We start from the raw sequence: 15,771 nt of genomic DNA, 5'->3' as shown, positions 1-15,771 counted from the left end.
CACTGCCACTTCTCGTGCTAGAGTAAGTTGTTACTGGATTTTAACCTGAAAAATACTGAAAATTTTATGAGATAAAGGAAAAAATATAATTCCAACATTATTGAATGCGTACACAGCATGTTTAGAATTATTTATCCACATATGGGAAAGTATATTGCGGATTTAAATGCGATATATTCTCAGGTAACCTGCCATATTATTCTTACAACAGTAGCAGTGAATTGTTCGAAGAGTGAAGAAAATTCTTCACATCAAATGTATAAAACATGTAACAGATTTTTCGGACTCTTAGATTAATTTGCGAAAGTAATATGGCAAGCAAAAGATTAAAATAGCTCTTCGTCAGAACACGTGTTTTTCTATTAATATTTTTCCACTGTATAAATTTCACTTTTCCACTGGTATAAATCCCACTTTTGCTACAGTAATGTTTGCAAACTTCTAGAACTCTTTTCCGCTAGGTCATAATGTATATACGGGCGCAGTTAGTATGACTGCCAAAACAAAAGTACCAAAGTTAACAACGAATTTTGTCACTGCAAGCCATGTTCGAAAATGATAAAAGTGGAAATTAGAAAGCATGAGTAACACCTGTTTTATGAACATCAAGAAATATCTTGCTTGGAAGTTTAAAACAATATGTTCAGAGTAGCTGAAATCATCTCACTCATTTAAAGAAAGAACAATACACCATCTATATAAAGTCAATAAGCTACTCACATTCAAGTTATTACTTTCACTCCTGATATTTTTCTGATTTAGAAACCCTGCAGAGAAGATCTCGGCTCTGACTTAACATGGGCCGATATTAGATTAGGTGAAAAATGACGTCATGTTTTCAAATATATATATATATCTTCAAGCAAAGATACATCAGATATTAGTACATAGTTTTACGATACCTGTCAGTATAGGGGAGCGCTGGAACACGACCTATTTCAGAGAAATTATTCATTTTTCAGTAATTGCAAATTTTTGTCATTACCGTCACATTTACATTTTTCTTCACCATAATTGATGTGTTTGCAATTTTCTTTTATTTCTCATACTTGCTAGATCTATTGTAATATATTGAACAGTAATATAAACAATTTTAGTGAAAAACAAACTAAAAATACTAATTTAATACTGATAACTGTGCAAGTACGGTAATCGAACCCAAAAGTAACACCAAAATTTCTATATATCATACGAGCGGTCCCGGGTTCGATTCCCGGTGGGGTCACTCGGTCGAAAAAGTGTAACAGCTTTTTCAGGCCAGCCACCCTGAATGAGGTTTTCCTGGGTTTTCCTCATTCACACCAGGCAAATGCCGGGGTGGTACCTAACTTATAGGTCCCAGGCCGCTTCCTTCCTTTCCCAATCCTTTATTCCTTCCCTTTCCCCGGATTGTGTGCTCGCCGAGGGACGTCATCCCTCAAATCGTGAAGGGCTAAATGGCCTTAGATGCCGAAAGCCCAGAAATCCAAATCCTAAATCCTAAATCTATATATCATACAATTAAGTAACAATTTAGTATAATATTGCGTAATACCAAAAATATGCGTTAGTTGTGTACATTTAGAGCCTTGTTGTAGCTGATACCTTCTTACGTTACATATTAACTACAAATTATTGGTCCGTTGTGGGAATGACATAATGTGGTAATGACAAAATACTATGTGGTAATGGCACAATGCTATGTGGTAATGACAAACATAAATAAAAAACAACTCAACAGTTGATGTCCACTACAAATTGTAATACAAAAGTCTTTCCACAGGATTGGATTAATTTGAACATGTCCTCTTATCCTGCTTACATGCTGAGGTTCAGATAGGTTGAAATCTACAATATCATCTCTTTCATACCACAAAATATCAGGCTTTGGAGGTAAAAGAATCTATTTTTGCCAACAGACTTCATGCACTGAACTTCGTAATTATATTCTACGTCATTTTTTACTGGACTTAAATATGATTTGTCCATGTACACTAATGTCCCAAATTATTGTCGTATATCTATAACTGTGTTCTTGTAAGAATATAAACCTAATTTGATAATGGTTTTGCAGGATACTTTTAATGCTGATACTATGTGTGTAGTCGGGAAATGTATACTTGTGGTAAATTTCATAGGAAAAGAATTATAAATACGGAAATTAGAATGAGTAAAACAAAAGGTTGGTAAATGGACAAGAAAGTTTTATTTTCATTTTAGTTCTTATTTACTGCTCTTTTCACATGAAATTTGACACATACATGTCTTTGCCGATTATACATATACTAACATTCTAAGAAATACCGGGCGGAATTCGTTATCAAATTATATTCCCACAACAACATGTTTATAAACATGCGACAATAATTTTGGACATGAGTGTACATGACTATGCACAAAGAGCCATTAAATGTTGAGTTTCAATTGTTTTTAAGAATGTCGTCTCTTCCATTATCGGTGTTAGTTCCCTCTCACGGTGACCTGAAGACATGATGTTCTAGTTTCTTTCCGAGGTCTAAGCTCTGCTAAGTTCTCACTTTTTTTCATTGTTGTTCGTTCATATCGTTCTTGTACCTTCCAGCTTTTCTCTTCTGTGCCTTCTATTTTTCTCCAATTCTTTAATTCTTTTATATGCAGTGGGTCTTTCTCTTCTCACATGTCTTCCGTGTGCTCCCTGCAAACATTCGACCCTGGAAAAAAGGAACGAAGTTGCAGTTATAATCTAAGTAATGCATATAGAACAAATTTAATTTCTGACTTCTTTTATCTCAAAATATACTTTCCTGTCATCCAGGGACGGCGCCAGGAACGCTTGATGGGGTGGGCGGAAAGAGGCGGACCTAGTTGCTGGGTGGGCGGACAATGAAAATGAGAACTGGGCAATCTAGACATTTTTGACAATAATTAAGTTTCAATTTTTATAGTCTTTAGTTAGCTAAGGCTCAGATCGAAATAGGGGAGGAACAAGGATGTGGAAAACTGCTGTCTTGACCTTATAGAAGGTACAATTCTGGCAATCGCCTGGTGGGACTGAATAAATGCAGGACTTAGGATGGGCTGGCTCGACCTACAGAATTCGTGGCTATATGCTCGACCTACAGAATTCCGCGTGGCAGACACACTACCTCTACTTCCAGTTAGTTTTTTTCTTTTTCTTTTTTTTTATAACGGTGTGTACTGTGTAGTCGATGAAGTTCAAGACAGCTTTAACTCCTCTCCCTCCAAGAATGCACATGAATGCATAAAAATAAAAGAAGGTTCTAACAATACAGACTAACAGATAATACTCTACTTTTCGTTAATAACATAAAATATAGTACACAATAAGTAGGTAAAGTAAAACAAGGATAAAATAGGCTACTGCAAACATTTTTACCTTTGAAGGATTTATTACAAGAAAGCAAGAGACAAAAAATATAAATCAGTATTTTCAGAAGCAATGCTGTCGTCTTTGCTCTCTCCAGCGTCTAGTTCATTTTCACTTTCTTCGAAATCGAACACTTCAAATTGCGAATCCTGGTTGTCAAATGTATTTGTATTTTTTTTTTTTTTCTATTGAAGAAGGACTAACGTCGACGGATTGAAAATCGCGCTTCTTTGAGCACGAGGAAGACACTGAGCCTAAGAAGAAATTGCTGATAGGGTTTTTCGACATATTAGCTGAACAAGCACCGACCGCCGAGACTTCTGAACACAACAGAGATCAACTCAACAATGCTATAATAAGGGTTTTTACAAATCTGTCTAATGCCACGCGGGTAAGACATGCGGTACATTGCTGTAAACAATTGCAAGTTGCAACCCTTTTATAAGAAGATATCACGCCGACACAAAGCACTACACCCCTCTCTCTCTTTCTGAAATGAAACAATAGACAATACTGGCCAGTCCTGTCCATTATTTAGTCGGCTTTTTAAAAAGCACAATCATTTTTTTCTCAGTGCAGCACATACAAACACTGGCGTTTCAAAGCACGATTGTGTGTGTGTGTGTTAAATTTTAATTCATTAATCACGACTTTTGGCATCATTATATTACTACAAGTATCTTAAAATCATTGTTCATTACAGAGTTAAACAGAGTCCTACAATCTATTACATTACAAAGTAATACCTATTGCTTTTGAGATACAGGATGTCACCTTCAGTGCCGGATTTACGTATAAGCTAAACAAGCTATAATTTAGGGCCCCGCTCTCTTGGGGGCCCAAAAAAATTTAAAGAAAAATGGCTGTAATGTCATTTCCAAATAATAAGAAAAAGCAAATAAGATAAAACGCACATACAACAACGGTGTTCTGTACTGTTATGAATTAAGCTCTCAGGAAGCAAGTAATAGGGCCCTGTTTTCCAATCCGCCTGCAATGGGATTTCTGTTGCCCAGCCCCATTTATAATGGAGCTCTCGTTTCCCAGCTCCGCTTGTAATGGGGATCTTGTTTCAGAGCCCCATTTGTAATGGGGACCCTGTTTTCCAGTCATTACACTTAGCTACTTTAATGAGACTTCATAGCATAAGTGATACAGTATCTTGTATGTGGATAGGACTCTCGTGCTACCCTTTCACGTACTATTTGGAAAGAGATTGAGTCTGGTAACAGTGGATGCATAAGAAAAAGGCATGAAACGACAAGCTCGCGAAATAACAGTAAAATATAACGGAATTACACTCCTAAGCGGCAATAATCTTTATATCGCGAAATTATAGATATCTCGCTGTACGTAAGTATGAAAAGTAGTGTGCAGAAGTATTTTCATAAGTTTCAGAGCTTGGCACTGATTTTCATAGTGGTCTATAGAGTTGAGTTGATTTTGAGTTTAACGTCCCTTTTAGCAGCGAGGCTATATGAGACGTGACCTACTGATTAACGTGGAATCCGAACCACATGAGCTTCCACCGGGAATCGAACCCGGGTATCCCACGCCAAAGGTGCGTACGCTAACCGCTTAGCCACGGAGGAGCTCATATAGTGATCTATAGAGTGCAATAATGGATCACTAAAGGCAGGGGCGGATCCAGGGGGCGATTGCTCCCCAGAATTGAATATTTTTTATTTTAAAAATAAAACCTATCCTAAGAATTTTCACCTTTGTGTTATAAACGTAAAATAAAACCTATTTATTTCTAACGAGTGCCTCCCCCAACATTTAGAATGGATCCGCCCCTGACTAAAGGAAAGAATAGAAGCACGAATCATAGTAATTTCATCCATTTGTTCTAGGCATATGAGTCGTTCGTTTGTATATATTAACAGTATTCTATGTATTGTTACGTTCAGAACTGCCCGAATTTACCTTGTGTAAGTTAGTATGCAGCAGGCTGAATGCATTAGGTTATCGGCACTAGTGACTACATAGCAACGCAAGGTACCAACATCTTTTCACGTCGCAGTAAAAAGAGGCCACCTACATTTATAGGTTTTATAATAATTTTATTGCAACAGTTAGGTTTTTAAACGATATTTTTATGATTTTTCAGCCAGAGACGTATCTAACTAGAGGCCGGAGAGGTCTAAGCCCCCAGTTTTTTGAGTGACAAAAATAATTGAAGACTACTTATATATTTTTGAAAGTTTATATTAAACTCACGATATATGTATCATAATCTGGGTTTTAGTTGCCCCTCCTTCAGTTTTAACCTTCTAGATTCGCCTCTGCTTCCAGCGAATTTGTGTCGTATTACACCTTGTGTAATTTTCGAGGGTTGCATTCCAGTTTGAGTTACCCTAGTAACCTGACCTGGAAAAACCTCACACGATTACTTGAGCTTCAGGCAGTAATTACTAACTCTGGATGATATTCAGACTGTATTTACTTACCCGGATCCCTGAAACCTTTCAAACTTTACCCAACTGAATAGAAACAACTTGAAAGGAGAAATGATGCGGTCTCCACATATTGTAGAAGCATGGCGTGGAGCCTTGATCATAGTTGGTGCAAAAAGAAAACAGAGAAGATCGGCAAGGGGCTTTATTGGAACCAAACTAAACTACCGCTAATTTTACAAATTTTACAGTTTTTCTGTAATGTATTCAAAACAGTAAGTTAAGTTAACGAAATATATATATGAAAACGTATTTAGATATGTATTAGGTCCATAAATTACCATATAACATATATTCAAACAAAAAAAGCGAAATTTTGTCGCTGAAAAAGAAAACTAAAAAAATTATCTTCAATAGCTTAGGGCCCCATCAAACTTAAATCCGGCACTGGTCACCTTCATTATTCTACTTCTGTTGGGGTGGGCGGATGGGTGGGCGAGGCCATCCATCGGGTGGGCGGTCGCCCACCCTTAACGCCGTCCCTGCTGTCATCAGTTTTTCTTTTTCAAAAATGAGAATTAGTGAACTATAAGAACATTGCATGTCTTTCTGTGGCTATTACATAATTGAAGTCTCGCTGTAGATGAAAGTGTAAGTGCCAAAAACAATATTTGTTGTAGCAGTAGAGACAAAAGACAATAAATTGTGCCCAAGCGTCACTAAATAGAAAATACTATTTCTCAGAAATACAAACTAGCATATAAGAAAGTGAAGCTGTGTACGAAAATCTAACTAAAGCATAAACGTATTAAAAAATAAGTGAAACAATTTCAAGGTAACACTTATATTGTTTTCTACAGCGAGTCTTCAATTATTGTAAATTCTGAGTTATCCTGTTTCATTCGTTTATGAATATATTGAACAACTCAAATGTAATATTTTTTAATGGACATTATCTTATCAGGCGTATTCTAAACATCTACTTTATTTTCGTGATGGGTAGCGGTGAAGTCATAATTGTTCAGGTCAGTGGCGGCGATTGGACGTTAAAAGTGGGGGGGCAAGACATGATTTCAATATGTGTATATCAATCTTAGTTTTCCTGGTTGTTTCCAACACTTTGTTTCACGAAAGGTTATATAACTAATAGGATACTATATTTTAAAGTTAAAATACTGTATATCGTATTTCATATTTTAAGTAAATTGACAAAACCAACGCAAGTAGGTACTAAACCTTTACTCTGAAATAACGAAAATGTAAGAAGAGATTTGATTCGTGGTCATGAACATCTTAGAATTCTGTCTGGAAAATTGTGTAATCAGATTATTTAATAACAAATTTGAAAACCAAATAAATAGAAATAATAATATTAATCATAGTAATGAATAAGGAGTCTTGTTCTGTAGATGCTATACTGAAACTGGGGATAATTGAACAACTTAATTTTTAGTTCCACACATGCTATTAAATGCATTTTATTACTCTTAGAAAATGAAAAACAGTAAATACTAAAGCATATGCTACGACACTTAAAGCAATATTTGCTTTTGCAGTTTCCCGAAATATGTTCCTTGCCAATAGGTGCAGTTTTCACTTTCTTGGAACACATCAAAAGACAACAATACTTAGAATCACTCTACACTCCAGCTATACAAAATAATCCTAAAACCTATAATTATGTTGAATTCACTAAATTTAATTGTATATACAGTTACACCCCTAAACACACCACTTCACTCGTATATTACATTACAAAACAATGGAAAAGGTAGAAGTTGTTTCTTATTACACTCTTTTTAATCAATATTCCTTACTTTAGAAAGAAGAGAAGACATTTTAGAAATTGTCAATTTTTGTGCAATTAAAGAATAACTTGTGAAATACGTGTTTTTGCTAAATGTTCTCTCAATTAGTTTCAAAGCGGCTGACTAACATATCGACCCCTTGTAAGAAGGAATCTAGAAGCAAAACCTGCTAAATCCATTTTTGAATTTTGCCTGGGAACGAAGAAAAAGTGACGCCCTCATGTTTTCAGAATTGTTGAACAACTTTTTTTGTTTAATGGTTGATTTCACTCATTTGTATTAAGTAGGGGCCTCTAAACAAGAAAATTGTTAAACAATTCTGAAATCTAAGGACATCACTTCTTCGTTTCCTGACAAAACTGAAAATGGATTTAGCAGGTTTGGCTTCTATACCTGTGGATTGAAAGTATTCTCGAATTGTTGTGCTCCGATAGGTTAATTTTGGGGTTGTTTTCCGTCTCACTTAAAACGCAATTCCTGTAGCATTCTTAACTTCACGGGAAGACAACCAATACGTACTCACGCAGCGACAAATGTTACATAGCACCATTTTTCTTATGAAACAGTAATACATACATAAACTTTATATTTCCAAATGAAACTACGGTATATACATTAATGGGTTGCTTCAAAAAAGTGGGGGGGGCAACTGCCCCCCTTTGCCCCCCCTAATCGCCGCCCATGGTTCAGGTACTCACCACCCTGGAACATGTTCTCAGGAGAAGGTTAATGGTTTTCGATACCTTTACACCACATAGAATACCATCACCATTCGTTACCTTACCTAAAGACGCATATAAACCCGGTATTGGTTCCCATGTCTTGTTCTTTCTGCCCTTCCAAAAGAAAACGACCAAAATCACTAAACTACAACAGAACAAGGAAAGCTAAACTGCAATAGGCACATGCTAAGTTATTACCTATATTTTTTGTATCATAGGCTGTACAACTTACGTTCATTCTGATGACGGAGGAGATGCTGGTGGAGTTTCTCTGATAATATTTGATAAACATGTGTCTTTGCTTCTTTTCCTTCTTTGGTTCTCTCTCCACTGTTTTCGTTGTCTTTTTTCCTCTCTTGGGCTTCTCTCATTTACAGGTTTCAACTTCTTCTTACTGATCCTTTCTTTGTATCTTTCTCTTTCCATCTTCAAGTACTTTTGCCATTTTATTGAATATTCCTTTAATTTTGCTCTATAACAAGCAGCTCGCCTTTTAACAGCCAACGCTTGACGTGGTATAGTATAGCACGTTTGTGAGAAACCATTAATAGACTTTAAGAAATTATTACGAAATTAGTGAATACCCTTACATAAGAATATTAATTAAAACTAAACAGCAAACTTCTAATTTAAAAAAAAAATAATCTACCACCTAATATTAATGAAACGTTTCAAATGTAACATTACACTGTGATAGCACAAGATGGAGCTAGGTGGGGCTTAAGTCCCTAAGAGGGTGTTAAGACACAAGTTGCCCTACAGATAAAATAAATAAGACAATATTTTTAATGTTTTCTGGTTGATATATTACAGATGTTAGGCTCCCTACTTTCGAAAGAAATTTTTGTATCTTCCCCATCGCCTATTTAATTTTGGTACCGTCACTGAGTCTAGGACTTGTTGTCAAATTCGTAGTTAATTCATAAACGCTGTAATTGGCAGTTTAAATGGCATGAATAGTAGTAGTTTGCTTCCCTCTAGTATAAAGATGTGATCTGCATAATTTGTATATTTTATTAAGAAAAAGCATACCATAAATAATTATGCTATACAGTAGAAACACGTTTATGTACTTCAATAGCCATTATCGCACTTCTATGTCATTACCAAAACAAAAATGTATGTTGTGGTAATGACAGTTACGGTGACGACAAACCACAATAAATCCCTATTGTCTTTGTTCATTGTTAAATGACGACCATGAGGTAAGTTGGACACATATAATGCATTACAATATAATGTAACTTCGTAAAAAGGTTTATAATTACAAAAATTCTTAAGCAAAACACAGGTTGTGGTAACGACGTTGAATAAAAATGCTCACCCAAACATAGAAGTTTGAAGCACAATAAATCTTCAATAATATACCTTACACGTGAACTTTCGCGTACACCACACACAACTAGGATGTCAAATCGTTATTCAATTGTTACTTCTTCAATGTTACCAGTTCCAAGTTGCTAAATAATTCAATTGTCAACTTTCTGCGGTAATGACATACTAAGCTGGAGACTGAGATTTTACAAACAACTAGCTGAACCTGCGCTCTCTACACAGCGCATCATTCGCATATGAGCATAAATCTCTTTCTCATTCCTCACAACATATGTGCATGTCCCTTTACAGACACAAGTGGAAGACCTCTTGATAAAAAAAAAAAAATCGGCAAGGGGTATCATAAAGGGGAGTTTTTTTCGATTATTTTTTCTCAATATCTTGCACCGTTTGCAAGATTTGAGCCTACTTCCGGTTGGAGTTTCTAATTCATGTATGACCAGTGTTTTCTTTCTTCTTGCATGCAGTATGTAATAAGCAAATACATTACATATACAATTAATTATAATGTTAGTTATATATGGTGTTCATTGGGCAAAACACTCAAAAAATACAGATTTATCTTAGACTCGAGAAATGGTTATCCTTTCTTTTTCATTACTATTTGGCCATGAAAGAAATGCCTGAGACATATACAACCCCAATATACAACAATATGGTGTTGGATTGTATAACGCATAGGATATGGTGCTTTAGTTTTTTTTATTATTTCAACGCTTCCAGTGTACCCTAAAAATGTAATAAAGAAATAATGGCCATGTTTTTTTTTATATTCAATTAGAACTGGACAATCTACGCAAAATTTCCATTCGATCAGTGAAAACATCATCTTTCTAGAGCTTGTAGTTTTCGAGATCTCATTGTCGGAAGGATTGACCACAAACATATAAACGTCCTCAACATATAGTTTAAAAGAACTCGGAAGATGGAAGTACAATTTACATGCATTGATTTTAGAGAAGGCTTATGAAAATACAAAGGCTTTGAACAATAATTTTATATCATAAACTTTATGAAAAAGATATAGTTAACTAATTTAGACTATTTAAAGTACAAATACTTAAAATGTTTGTCTCTGTTAAACGTGAAATCACACATAACCGTAAATGAAAGATTTGAAAGCTAAAGTTATAGGTTGGAGCTCAGGCGCTTTTAATTGCTGCTGTAGCATTTTAATAGATAGATAAAATAAATAAAATTAAAGGTGGAATATTTTATTCATCGGAGTAATGAGGAGCAATGTATATTCTCTTGAATGTGTCGATTATTTAAAAATAAAATGACACAAACATTTATGTATTTTGACAACTTGTTAGTGAGGACACGTTGCGGTAATGACATCTAAGTAAAAACATATTTAAAAAAAATACAAAGAATAGATGCTAATGCAAAAACCATATTATAACGCTCGTAAAAGTTCATGAGGAATACCAGGAAGGTAAATATAACATGTATTTGTTCAAAATACAATGAAAGCTGAATGGGACACGATTTTACCCCTAATCAAATATTCACCCACATAATCAAAGAATTCTAAGCAGCTCATTCGATAGTTCAACACATATTTAATTATTCCTTCAATTGTTGACACATACAGACTACTTCTCCTCTTTCCATTGCACATTAATGAGAGAGAATACCCTTTTCACATCAGCATTATTCACAAAACCGGGACAAACAGGCGTCCCGAAAGCCTTTTTCGGGACAGTTAATTCTTTCATTGAAAACCGGGACTGTCCCGGAAAACCGGAACGTCTGGCAAACCTAAACATAATGATTTTCAATTTTATATATATATATATATATATATATATATATATATATATATATATATATATAGAGAGAGAGAGAGAGAGAGAGAGAGAGAGAGAGAGAGAGAGAGAGAGAGAGAGAGAGAGAGGGAAAGACAGAGAGCGGAATAATTGATTATAATATACACCATTGCATTGAAGCGAAAATTGTTTTGAAAACCCGCTAATGAACATTAGTTAAACAAGCGTATAATGTTAAAAAATAAAAGTAGAGTGGGGAATCCCCAACAACGATAATTCAGCATATTAAAAGCATTTAAACATGAGATAATTTCCTGAGATAATTTTAATCTCGTTGTAATCAATCAACATTAAATTCTCCATTACATAAGTAATAAATAAATAAACTACAACTTGCTATTATTCGATATATTTCTTGAAGTTTCTTACACTTGTAGCTGAGAGCATCTAAACGCAGCTGGCTTGTCAGCTAAATAATCAATTGGCCTGCCATCTAGTGGTAAAACTAAGCAGTGAACACGAAAGAGAAAGTGTGGTTTGTTTATAATCGTGTCTAAAAAAATATTTCCATTACGCTAAGTGAACTTATTCGTTTCGTCTATCACAAGAGCTACGTATAGATTTATAATTCAAACCATTTTTCTACCTAACAGTGTTTGACAGTTTTCGAGAATACAGCATAGTTTTTTTTTTCACAAATATTTGCACTTTTCAGTTTTCACCCTTTGCACTTTCCGTGGACAGTTTTCTGTTCTCAGGTTAATTCTAAGAAAATGGAATTAACTTCTAATTTTACTACATTTGACAATAACTGTATAAGTTCTTGCTTTTTGATGAAAAATAATAATCATAAGAGAAAAGACGGAAATTATAAATTACATAAGCAGAAAACATTACTTGCTCATCGAAAAGCTAAAATGTCGAAAAAGTCCTTTCTCGTGTAAGAGTTTTCAGAAGCTTAAGGAAACGATAATAAATAACTGAGTAAGTGTCTTGTTTTTATTATTATTGTTATTATTATTATTATTATTATTATTATTATATTATTATTATTATTATTATTATTATTATTATTATTATTATTATTATTATTATTATTATTAAAGATTGAATTTTCGGTATGCTGTGTTAATACTATTTGTCGATATGGAAAGAGTGTAGTTTGGCTAGCCTTAACCCTTTTAAGTTTTTTCGGTCGTTTTCGACCGATATTGTAGTGTCTTAAAGATTCGATTAAAAGAGAACTAAGAATGCTATTTAGTTCCGTTTTTTTTTTTAATTTTCCAAGAGAGGAGGCATTCAAGAAAGCCTTGGAAGGGTCTATACGCTTCCAAGCGTCAGAACATAGGGGGATATGACGTCATCATTTTACAAATTCCCTTTTTTTACTGAGGTCTAACTTCAACATTTTTTGGTGAGCTTCTCTTTAATCCTAGAATCCTAACATTTTCCCCAAACAATCAGTGAACTAATTAGTTTTTATGAGAATTTTTTCGGATCTCTTCGTCAACATAGAAGGCGGGTTCAGAGGGACAAAAGGGTAAAAAAGGGATATTTTTTGACCAAAAATCCCACTTTCGTGATTCTTGCTCCGCTCGGCTACATGATAGGGACATTTCAGTAGTACTTTCTGAAAGCCTACTCGATTCTGAAGAGAACGACGTATGAATCACTATTCTACGATAATTAGGGACGTGTCAGGAAATTTTTAAAGTTTGTATAGTATCCTTGGGAAATTTCGGAAATATTCGCAGAAGAGGAAAATATTTTTCCCTCCCTTAGTATTGAAGATAGGAGATTGGTATTTAGCACAAGTAATTAGTATCATAAGTAATATTTTTGAAAATGATTTCCAGATCTCTATGTTAACCCTGGGCCGCGCCAGAGGGCCCCAAATCTGGGAAAAGGGATTTTTTTCTGCAAAATCCCTATTTTCTTCACTTGTAACCTCCTTAGGAACGTCCTAGGGACATGCGGGTGATACCGTCTATAAGCCTACTCTATTCTAAAGAGAACGACGTATGTATCATCATCTTACGATAATTAGGGACGTGTCAGGAAATTTTTGAAGTTTGTATAGTATCCTTCGGAAATTTCGGAAATATTCGCAGAAGCGGGAAATATTTTTCCCGTCCCGTTCTTAGTATTCAAGATAGGAAATTGGTGTTTGGCACAAGTAATTAGTACACTACGTAGTATTTTTGAAAGTGATTTCCATATCTCTATGTTTACCGAGGGCCACACCAGAGGGCCCCAAAACGGGAAGAAAGGGATTTTTCAGCAAAAATCCCTATTTACTCAATTTTCCTCTCCTTAGGGACATGAGGGTAATACAATCTGGAACCCTGCTCTATTCTGAAGAGAATGGTTCATGAATCGTGATCCTACGATGATTAGGGACGTGTCAAGAAATTTTTGAAATTTATATAGGGTATTCTGGGACATTCTGGGAATATTCCTCCCGTCCTTAGTGTTGAAGATACGAGATTGGTATTTGGCACAAGCAATTAGTACACTACGTAGTATTTTTGAAAGTGATTTCTGGATCTCTGTGTTTACCCAGGGTCGCGTCAGAGGGCTCCAAACCGGAAAAAAGGGATTTTTTCAGCAAAAATCCCTATTTTCCTCAATTTTTCCCTCCTTAGGGATATCCGAGGGACATGCGGGTGATAGCATCTGAAAGGCTACTCCATTCTGAACAAAACGACGTATGAACCATAATTTTACGATTATTAGGAGCGTGTCAGAAATTTTTTAAAATTTGTAGGGTGCATGTTAGGGAAATTTTGGGCGTTTTTTGATGCTCTCTCAACATGGGTAAAAAAATTTCCCGCCCTTACTATTCAAGACAGGAAATTTGAATTTGTCACAAGTAATTAGTACACCACGTAGTATTTTTCCAAATTTTTGGAGGTTTGTGCGCAGACCCGTTAGAGCCTCAGGGGGCCCCAAACTTTGAAGAAGTTTTTTTTTTGGTAAAAAAAAAAAACCGGTTTTCCCTCAAATAATTCTCTTCGGGCATATTATAGGGACATGTAAGTGATACCGTTTGAAAGGCTGTTCCATTCTGAGAAAAACGAGGTATAAACCATGATCCTAGGATAAACAGGGATGACGCTGTTGCTGATTATCTGAGACTCAAGAAAAACGCCTAAAAAGGCGAGAATTTAAAAGGGTTAAAGATTTAATGAAGAATGACCTATTATTCAGCTTAAAAAATTATTTTATTGTGATACCCCCTTATAACTTTTAAGCTCACACATAAATATATATTTTTTTAAAATAAAATATTTAAAAAAAAAGATATTTTCTTTCAGGAATAAAATAAATCTTAAGAATACTTTTTGAGAAATTTACTTTTAAAAATACGGCTGATATTTAGTATCTCCCTCAATCTTGCACATATAAGATCTAAAGTAGGCCTATTAATTATTTCACAAAATATAGCTGAGCGAGCGAAGGGAGTTAAAAGCCCGGCAAGGCCCGTTTCTTTTCTACCTTTATCACAATTTAGAGAGAAACATGGTATTCGGTTCTGGAGCCACGAAACGAGTCGGGGAGATACTAAATTCCGTGCAAGAATATTTTTGATTGACTATAATAAGAAGTCTTTTCTGGTTAACTTTATCACGAGTTAACAACAAGGAGCCCACTCCAGCAGGTATACTTGCTCAGAAACGAGAAATTACACACTAATAATTTTATGAAAATGGATCCAAACTTACTTAACCTTAAGCTAACCCGTTCGTAACCCTTACCCTACTTATTTATATCTTACTCTACTCTACCCTGTCCTACTCTACTATACTTTTTAAAAGGGCCCTACTTATCGATGCGCAACTGGAGCGTGTCTTGTAAAGTTTACCCGTCCTTTCGTACACAATTTAGATTACAACTAATATAAACATATGAGAGCGCTGCTATGTTTTTCTTCTGAGTTATGCATAAATACGTTTCTCAAGAGTAATTTTCTTAGAAAAAAGGAATTTTGTTTTTATGCTTTCCTTACTAATGATTTATTTTTTCAACTTTTTACTAGGATTTAGATTTTAGGAAATCATTATCTTTTATTTATTACTTACAAGATATTGTCACATTCAATCAGTTCTCCAAATCTATTTTAATAATAATAATACATTTTGTTGCAGGGACATCTGAGAACATCAGATGCATTACAATCGTCAGATAGTTAGAAGTTGAAAATTTTAGGGTTACATATATAACATACCATAATATAAATAAAGATCACTGTATAACAGGCGCAAAATATTTTAACTATCAATTTTGAGTTCAAAAAATTCTTCTACACTATGTATACAATTATTAATAAGTAATTTCTGTACTTGTTTTTAAAGGCCATAAATAGAAGTTCTATTAAAAATATAGGAAGAA

General features: G+C 34.7%; 1 protein-coding gene across 8 annotated transcripts in view; it reads left to right on the top strand.

Annotated features, from left to right (window-relative positions):
• The window catches only part of LOC145674276 (BTB/POZ domain-containing protein 8-like), a 257,841-nt gene that overhangs the window by 16,829 nt on the left and 225,241 nt on the right, over positions 1-15,771 (top strand). The window contains exon 1 of one of the 8 annotated variants that reach the window (XM_081744117.1): positions 11,885-12,363. The exons of the other annotated variants lie outside the window; for them this stretch is intronic. The gene's annotated coding sequence lies outside the window, so the exon portion shown is untranslated. Of the gene's footprint in view, positions 1-11,884; positions 12,364-15,771 lie in introns of those variants that run through there. 8 annotated transcript variants of the gene reach the window in all.

The sequence above is a fragment of the Thermobia domestica genome, chromosome 17 (assembly GCF_964235325.1).
Source record: "Thermobia domestica chromosome 17, izTheDome1.hap1.1, whole genome shotgun sequence".
NCBI classification, from domain to species: domain Eukaryota; kingdom Metazoa; phylum Arthropoda; class Insecta; order Zygentoma; family Lepismatidae; genus Thermobia; species Thermobia domestica.
This window is presented reverse-complemented; position numbering and strand designations above follow the sequence as displayed.